Genomic DNA, 9,401 nt, shown 5'->3' with positions numbered 1-9,401 from the left:
TGTACACTTAAAATGGTTAAGGTGGCAGATTTTATGTTATGTATACTTTACCACAATTTGTAACAAATGTAATCAACAATCAAAATAATACAGGAAGCAAAGGATGGTTTTCGTAACAACTACAGCCTCTGCCTCAAGGATCAGTGGGATCCTCCCTGCCTCCTTCCCAGGCCAGGTGACCCAAGACTGCCAGGCTCTGGGGCCTGTCCTGTGTAAGGCTCGGGTGTCGCGTGTGGGCGTTCCCCAGCCAGTGACAGGGAGCCACACCTCCCCAGTCTGAACACTGCCCGGCTTCCAGGCGAGTGGACCACACAAAGCCCGAAAGCATGTTTCACCTAAGCCCTGGGCCCCGCACAAGAGGCTCCGGAATCCCAGCTACTCCTCATCCCTCTACTGCGGCTCTGGGCCCGCCAACCTGGCTTCGGGGAGAACGGAAAGCCTTTCACCCAGAGCAGGGAAAGCAGAGCTGGAAGACGAGGACCAAAGGCAGACTTCTCCGGCTTCTGACAGTGTCGCTGGGAGCTGGACTTAGCTGTCCGTCTTTCTTTCCTCAACATGTTCATTGAACACTGGCTTCAGTTATTAAATACTGTCAGCACCACCTCCGATGTAGAGTACACGTTTGGTTCCCGTTCTTGAAACCTGGCTCTAATGTCCAAGAGTTTAAAGATCTTTTTTTCTCCTGAAGTTTGATTACGGTTTAGAGTACTGTAGTTAATAGCCTGAAAGACCCTGTCACAAACTGGGTCGACTGGGTTTTGCCTCACATATGCACACTGTCTTTCCCTGTTTGCCCTGAAGGTCAGTCTCTCCTCCGATTTGAGGCTGCTCAAATGATACAAGTGGTACAAAAATCATACTTTCTGTCCCTAGACCTCAGATAAATTCCCCCAGGCAATTATTGACGTGGCTGAAACATCAGGAGAATAAAAATGGCTGCAATCCTCCTGATGCTACTTGAATTTTAATGCGTTTTGACTCTCTTGACAATGTGACGTTAATTTAGGGCTATAACAAATACTGCATATTGAAAGACATGTTCTTTGCTTATTTTGTGTACTTACAGCGAAATAAGCTTCAGTTATTATGGCAAAGCCTATTGAAAAATGTATACATCGATTTTAACACAATCTATAGCATACAAAGAATCTTCTTCAGGAGATCTGATATAGTCAAACCAGTTTTCCTAACATCCCAGATTCCCTAATTGTTATTTTATGCTATAGTGTCTAAAAACCAAATCACAGAAGACGTTGCAAGAGGCTTTTTTTAGGAGAATGGAAATCCCCTAGCATTTTACCTAGGATCCCAGAAAGTCATTTCTCTGGAGAGCAGTGAATACTGACCAAAAAAATCAGACATGGTTACAAAATGTGCACAGTACTGGTACACAAGGTACTTATATTCCTCCAGGCCTCCCATATCTTGACCGGTTTGCTCCAAGAAAGGTCTTTTCCTCTTTCGCGAGGTGTTCATTCCTCCACAGGTGCTTACTGGGCACCTACTTCACCCCAGCGCAGTGTGAGGTCCCTCCTCTCAGGGAATTTACATTCTGGGTAATGACAGCTGGTGCGAGGACTGCGGAAGAAATAAATGGGACAACATGATGGAAACTTGGAGGGGGTGGGTCTCGACTTTGGACATGAGCGTGTCCTCCACTGGTACTGTGTATGCCTGGCGGTGCCTCTGAGGGAAGGAAAGTGACAAAGTGCCCAGGTAGAAAAGAACTTCTAACTACATCTTTGTGTTCATAACTTTTTTTCTAATTTTAACAACTAATTTTGAGGTGTTTTTTTTTTTTAATTGCAGGGGTTTTTTTAGCTTTTATTTTCCCAAAATTGAATTATTGGGTTAGAGAATATTAACTAATGACTACATATATATATAACAAATTATATATGTGTGTATATATTGTATACAGGTGTTTGTATATACTTATATCAAATACTTGTGTGGCATATATATATATCATATATGCCACACAACATATATATATACACATAAATAGAGAGAGATCCAAATAAAAACGCCTGCACCAGTTTATACTCCTATCATGAATGTACAAGAAAAGCTATTTCACATTTCTTTTAATCTCCTTTAAAATGCTTGCGAATTTGATAAATATAAATAGTATCCAAGTTCTTTCGTTTTTCTTTATCATGTTTTTAAATATAATATTGGAAAATACAGAAGAATATGTGACATGTACATATGTTACAGAACAAAATAACACAGGTGAACCCATAACTCAGCCAGTAACTTGCATCCATCCTGAATAACTCCTCTATCCTCTTGCCTCTTCCTCACTCCATCCCCAGGAGAACCTGTATCCTGTATTTTATGCCCATTATTCTCTTATCTTTCTTTTAAAATAACTTTATCATATATGTATATATAACTGAATAATGTATTAGTGAATTTGGTTTTTTAGCCTTATAAAAATGATATCATACCTAATAGAGTTCTGCAACTTGCTAGTTCACTCAACATTATGTTTCTAAGATTCACCTATGTTATGGCACATAATTTAAGTTCATTTGTTTTTTCACTGCTATATAATATCCATCATTTTCCTGTTGGGTTGTTTTCAGGGTTTTTTTAAATTATAAATCCATATGAACATCTCATAAAAATCATCTTGTGTATCAAAAAGCATTCAAGGGCTTCCCTGGTGGCGCAGTGGTTGAGAGTCCGCCTGCCGATGCAGGGGACGCGGGTTCGTGCCCCGGTCCGGGAAGATCCCACATGCCGCAGAGCGGCTGGGCCCGTGAGCTATGGCCGCTGAGCCTGCGCGTCCGGAGCCTGTGCTCCGCAACGGGAGAGGCCACAACAGTGAGAGACCCGCGTACCACAAAAAAAAAAAGCATTCAATATAATGCTAAATATTTTTGCAATGTACCAATGGAAACATCAGCTGTACCAATGTACATTTCCACCAGCAATATATACCATTTATCCTCATTCTCTCCAACACTTGACATGGTCAGACTTCTTCACTGTTGGCAAGCAATTGTTGTGGGTATAAAATAACATCTTGCTGTGGTCTGACTTGATATTGCCCTGATTACTAATGAAATAGAACATGTCTTCTCATGGTTACGTGCCATACATATTTTCTCTTCTGTGAAATACCAGTCCACCTCTTTTGCACATTTTCTCATTTCTATTTTGTGATTTATCTTATAGATTTATAGAAGTTCATAGCATATTCTGGATTCTAATTCTTTGTTGATTGTATGTATTACAAATATGTTCTCCCAGTGAATTACTTAATTTACGTTGACATTATGGTATTTTTTGAAGAAGTCTTCATTTTAAAATAGTCAAGGGACTTCCCTGGCGGCACAGGGCTACAAAGTTATAAGTCTTTATATCAGCTAGAGCAAGTTCTTCTACCTTATGCTTCTTGACTCTTTAGAACGAACCTGTCAATTTTTTTTAATTAATTAATTTATTTATATTTGGCTGTGTTGGGTCTTCGTTTCTGTGCGAGGGCTTTCTCTAGTTGCGGCGAGTGGGGGCCGCTCTTCATCGCGGTGCGCGGGCCTCTCACTGTCGCAGCCTCTCTTGTTGAGGAGCACAGGCTCCAGACGCACAGGCTCAGTAGTTGTGGCGCACGGGCCTAGTTGCTCCGCAGCACGTGGGATCTTCCCGGACCAGGGCTCGAACCCGTGTCCCCTGCATTGGCAGGCAGATTCTCAACCACTGCGCCACCAGGGCAGCCCGAACCTGTCAATTTTAATGAAGATTCCTTTCAGATTTTCTTTGGAATTTGGAGAGAATGAACAACTTCATGATACTGAGTATTCCTTTCCAAAAACATGAATATTATTCCATTTTCTTGGGCGTTCTTCAGTGTCCTCCAATAAGACCTTATGATATTCTGCTATAGATCTTGCACGTCTTTTGTTAAAAGTATTCCTAGTGTAGCAGGTTGCCAGTTGTCTCCAAAAATCCATCCATCTCTTCCTGGGCACACAGCCACCCAAAGAGATTCTACTCACCCCAGGAGTGATGGTGCAGCCTCCAGGTAGCGCCTACTGAAAGAATCACTGCTTTCCCTGGACTCAGCTTTTCCTCACCTGTGCTGACCACGACACTGATGTGGAAGTGGCCCAGTTCTGATGATTCAGATGAGTACAGGACTCTCGGGAATGACCTAGCAACAAAGTAAAAGGAACCCAGGTCTCTGGATGACCTGTTGAAGCAGAGCTGTCTGCCAGCCTAGACCAACCACACTAGAAACTTCTCTTTTATTTAAGCCATGCTATTCAGGGGTTCGTTATGTTATGCTATGTTTTTTACACAGTTAGATTCTGTTTAGTAATGTTTTACCTGGAATTTTTATATCTACGCTTAAGAGTGAGATTGAACCGCAATTTTCCTTATTCTTGTGTTCTTTCCTTGTTTTGATGCCCTAAAGTGCATTAGGAATATTTCCACCCTTTCAGTCCTCTGGAGGAATTTACATAAGATGAAATAATTTGTTTCTAGAAAATTTAATTGAACTCATCCGTAAAACCATCTGGATTTCATGTAGTTCTTCTTGGGAAGAATTTTTACCGTGAGTGATTTCATTTTAACACTTTCTTTATAAATAAGTAATGAGTGCTACCTCAATGCAATTTTAATTTCCATTTTATATTACTAATAGAGTTGCTCATCTTTCCATATGTCTATTAATTGTGGGTTTCCTATTTTGTGGGTTGCCAGTTTATTTCTTTTTCCCATTGTGATCATTTAGATTAATTCAGCTTCCCCTCCCAGTGTGGATGGAGTACCATTCTCCACCCCAATGATGTTGGGCTTGGCCATATGACTTGCTTTGGCCAACAGAACAATAGCAGACGTGACACAAGCAAAAGGCTTTAATTATGCTTGCTCAGATTGGTGCATCTCTTGCACTAGTGCTGTCACCATGACAACCAGCCCTGGGTAATCACTGGCCTTAGAGTGATGAGCACACTTGGAACAGACCTGTACCCAAACTGCATCCTGGAGCCAAGCCCAGCAAACTTGGAGCCTGAAGAAGCAGAGTCACCCGGCTCGGTGCAATCCAAGTCAGCCAAACAGCAGACTTGTGTGGGAATAGATGCTGTTGTTAAAAGCCAGTGAGTTTTAAGGGGACTTGTTATGCAGTAATATTGTAATAATAGCTGACTAACACATCTATTATCTATCAGCGTGTTAGAGAATTTCTTACCATTTTTTGTAATCATTAGCTTATATAATTTTAATAGATAAATTAATATTCACATAATTTATATAATTATTAGTTTATTGCTGTAACTATCCCCCCGCCCCCACTAGAGTTTGTCTTGTATTTTGATGGTGTTTCTTAATTTTACACATAGGGAAATTTTACTCATTTTTAGTTAAGTTTGTACATTTTTTCCCCCTGTTGCTCTTCTATTCCTTTTGAACCTAAACAGTCTTTCCCAATTCTGAGATTTAATAAATAATCAATTCCATTTTCTGTTTTATAAAACTTTAAAAGTGTGTAATTCTCTAATCTATCTGGAATAAGAGAGGTGTATTAATCATTCCTAGACCCTCTTATTTTTTTTCCTGAGTTCAGTGTGATATATCTGGGACCCCTAAAAATTAATCCCAATTCTAATTGGAAAAATGTTTAAATTGAAAACTCATTAAGATTATATAATAGTCACCCTTTTAGCTAACAGCTTTGTTTTTGCTTTAAATTTTTAATTAAATTGGCATACCAATTTAACGATCCCAATTACTTTGTGTTTAACCAAGCTGAAATTACACTTTCATTTGCTGTCCAATTCCTCTAGAGAATTCAAATTCACCACAATCTTTTAGTAACCCACAGCTCTGTTCCTTATTAACCAAAATAATTCAATCACTCACAAAACTTTTTCCTATTTTTTCCTAGATTATCTTACAATCCTCCTAGCTATACAAGTTGAAATTGAAGGAGGCATACTGCACTGTTAGAAGGACTAGAAAAACGCTGTGTGAATAGCATCACTGTATTGAAGGTATCCTGCTGTGAGTGAAGGTGTGTCCCTCAGTGGAGCCTTCCCGGATTCTGTAAGGGGAATTTGCTGCTGTTCTCCCTGTGGTCCTGTAGCACAGTATGTATGGGACTTGCGTTGCAACGTACTTTTGTTTACATGTTTGTTCACCCCATTTGACTGTGAGTCCCCCACTGGCGGTTACTCATTTCTAGTTGTCTAGCACCCATCTTGGTACTTGGCTCATAGAAGATGCTCAGTACCTATTGCTGATTGATCAACTGATTGGAAGGTTGCACTGGGTGATAGTAAAGTGATGGTGGGCAGCCTATTTGGGTAGCTTCTTTCTCTTTCCTTTCTGTGAGACCACGACCAATATATATTCATTTAAACTCTTATACCAGTCATTCTTTATATCTCCCACTCTAGGTAGTTATTGGAGTGCCCAAAGACCACACAGGAGATAGAAAGTGGGATTAAAAACTTCTCCCCAGTTCTTCTATAACTAAGTTATTCTAGCACCATGAATATTGGAAGGAGCACTGAACTAGGGGTAGGGAGACTTGGGTCCAAGTCCAGCTCTTCCTCTTAATACCCAGCTTAGAACAGGTCACTTCATGCCCTGGGCTACAATTTTGCCATCTGCAAATTGAAATGTACCACTGCATGCACAATCTGTTAGGTCCTTAGACTTTAGTTCTGTACAGAACTACTCAGGATGAGAGCCATTCATCAGGCAGCCACACTGCATAGTGGAAGGACATGGGCTTTGGAGTCAGGTGGTTGGGGCATTGTATCCAGACTGTCAGTTACTAGATTAACAACCTTGGGCAAGTTATTTAGCTCACTGATGCTCAGTTTTCTGTGGGACGTATAATACCTCTCTTGCAAAGCTGCTGTGAAATTAAATGAGATAAGGCAGATGAAGCCTGTGGCACTGCACTTAGACTGCAGTAGAGTCTAGACAGGAACCTTAGTTGTGTCGTCACACCCCTGTCCTTGCACACAGAGGAAGCTCATCTTTCACCTTTCACTGATGCTCACATACACTGCACACACACGTGCACACACTCACACACACACACACACACACACACACGTGGAATAAAGACAGCAGAAGTCCAATTTTAATGACTTTTTTTCCCATGGTTCTGGTACCATCATTGCCAAAAGGAGAGGCTATCTTACAGGCAGTGATATTAATGGTTAAATGTTAATTCTTGATGTCTTACAATCATTAAATAAATAGTCCCTAGGTAATTCCCCCTATGTCCAATAAAATGAAAAATCACCAGATATATGGAACTTGGAAACTGGAGTTATTAGGTTCTTTAAATCCTGGACACAGATACCATTAAAGTGGGGTCCCTTCCATAACTTTTTAATTATAAAGAATATTCATACACAGTAAGCAATATTACAAGATGGCGCAATAAAACAGTATTGCCAACAGTTCCAAATGTTATGTTTCAGTGTACTTTACATCTTAGGTCTGGATACTAAGGTTTGTGATTGCTTGTTTTGAAACAAAAACCCATCTACCTACAAGGCAATTCACTTTGGAATCAGTACTCAAATTGCAGCAGGCTTCAAAGCCCAGAGGGAGAACATTGATGATTCAACTATCCCCTCAAATTGGGTTTTGAAATTCGTGAATTCGGGAGCTCTCTCTTCACTGACTTTGAGGGAGCGCTAAACACCTGGTCTGCGCCAGCAGAGGGCAACAGGACCCGAGGAAAAGCAGCAAGAGTATCAGCAGGGTTTTAAACTCAGGCTCCCCAGGAGGGGCCACCCAAGCCAGGGCCAAGGAGGATGACACTCCTCCCGGCCACGAGGAGCACCAGGGCCAGTGCAGAATGGAAAGATGGGTGCCTTGTCCAAAAGCACCTCAAGCCCACTCCCGGACTGCTCTTGCCCGGAGACTGTGGGGACGCCCCCCTCCATTCACGCACAGCTCTTTAGATGTCACCTTCTCAAGGAGACCCTCCCCAGCTAAACAGCATCCCTTCCCCCTCTAGGTGGGACCTGACCCTGTAGCCAGCTTTATTTTTCCTCCAAGCACTTACCGCCAACACCTGATGTATTATATTAGTCTGCACTTACTAGAATGTCCACGGGAGCAGGAATTTTCTAGAGTTTTCGGTCCATGACTGTATCCCCAGCTTCTGGAACGGTGCCCAGAATGTGTAAACACTGGACTGTTGAAATGAGGATATGTCTTGACAACCACTGATGAGACAAAAGTAAAAACCAAAGAATATCAGTGCGGCAGGGGTCCGAGTTGCAGTTCGTCCCCGCTTGGGGGCCACAGTGGAACTCAGCGCCCAGCACCTCCAGGGAGAAGCTGCACAGGGACCTGGAGATGGAGCACGTGGAAGTGGGGGACACGACTCCCAACTGTTGCGCGTCCAGCCTCCGCGTCCTTGTGGTGTCGGCCAAGTTCAAGGGGAAGCCGCTGCTTCAGAGACACGGGCTTGTGAACACTTGCCCAGCAGAAGAGCTCCTGCACATCCATGCCTTTGAGCAGAAAACCCTGACCCCGGCGCAGTGGGCCCGTGAGCGGCAGAAATAAGGGACCCTGACCTGCACACCTATTCAATTATGGATCAGGGCCAAAAAAAAAAAAAGAGGAAAACAAAACAAAACAAAAGAATAACCAGGGCAAGGCCTGCAGGGCATACCTGTCAGATCAGCAGATGGGATGGGAAAGACTATCCCTTTACCTGAATGCAGATTTGCTCTGAAAGCAGAACGCCGACTGTGCATAGAACCATCATATTTTCCCATCACCTAATCTGTGATACTTTTACAATGTCCTTGGAGAGTGACTGCTTCACTCCTTTTACAGGTGAAATAAATAAAGCCCAGAGAAGTACAGAATCTTACACAAGATTCCAGAGTCACACAGCTCCCGTGGCAGAGGCAAATCAAGAAGACCAGAACTCAAGCAAGACTGACGTCTATCCTCCTGCTCTTTCTGAGGTCACACTGTTCCAGACGTGGGGTCTGCAGTCTGACCTTTTCATTCTATCCCAGGGTCAGGAAGATGAACTTAGTGGCCCAGCGCCTTGGGAATTGATTCAGCTTGTTTGCAGAGACCAGTCAGCTTTGCCTTGGATTCAGTTCATTGTCAACGTATCAGTAATTCTTTTTTAAAAAAATAAATTTATTCATTTTTATTTATTATTTTTGGCTGTGTTGGGTCTTCGTTGCTGTGCGCGGGCTTCCTCTAGTTGCGGCGAGCAGGGGCTACTCTTCGTTGCGGTGTGTGGGCTTCTCATTGCGGTGGCTTCTCTTGTTGTGGAGCATGGGCTCCAGAGTGCGTGGGCTTCAGTAGATGCAGTGGGTGGGCTCAGTAGTTGTGGCCCGTGGGCTCTTGAGAGCAGGCTCAGTAGTTGTGGCTCACAGGCTTAGTTGCTC

The 9,401-nt window shown here is 42.6% G+C and overlaps 1 pseudogene across 1 annotated transcript; it reads left to right on the top strand.

The window, feature by feature from the left end:
• Positions 1-4,956: 4,956 nt before the first annotated feature.
• Positions 4,957-8,748, top strand: LOC307176840 (bolA-like protein 2; annotated as a pseudogene). Its single transcript has 2 exons — positions 4,957-5,080; positions 8,293-8,748. The product of its transcript is annotated as a bolA-like protein 2 (transcript).
• Positions 8,749-9,401: the final 653 nt, after the last annotated feature.

Source organism: Stenella coeruleoalba (genome assembly GCF_951394435.1).
Source record: "Stenella coeruleoalba genome assembly, chromosome: 18".
Classification (NCBI taxonomy): Eukaryota; Metazoa; Chordata; class Mammalia; order Artiodactyla; family Delphinidae; genus Stenella; species Stenella coeruleoalba.
Note: the sequence above shows the minus strand (reverse complement) of the source record. Positions and strands in the feature narration are given on the sequence as shown.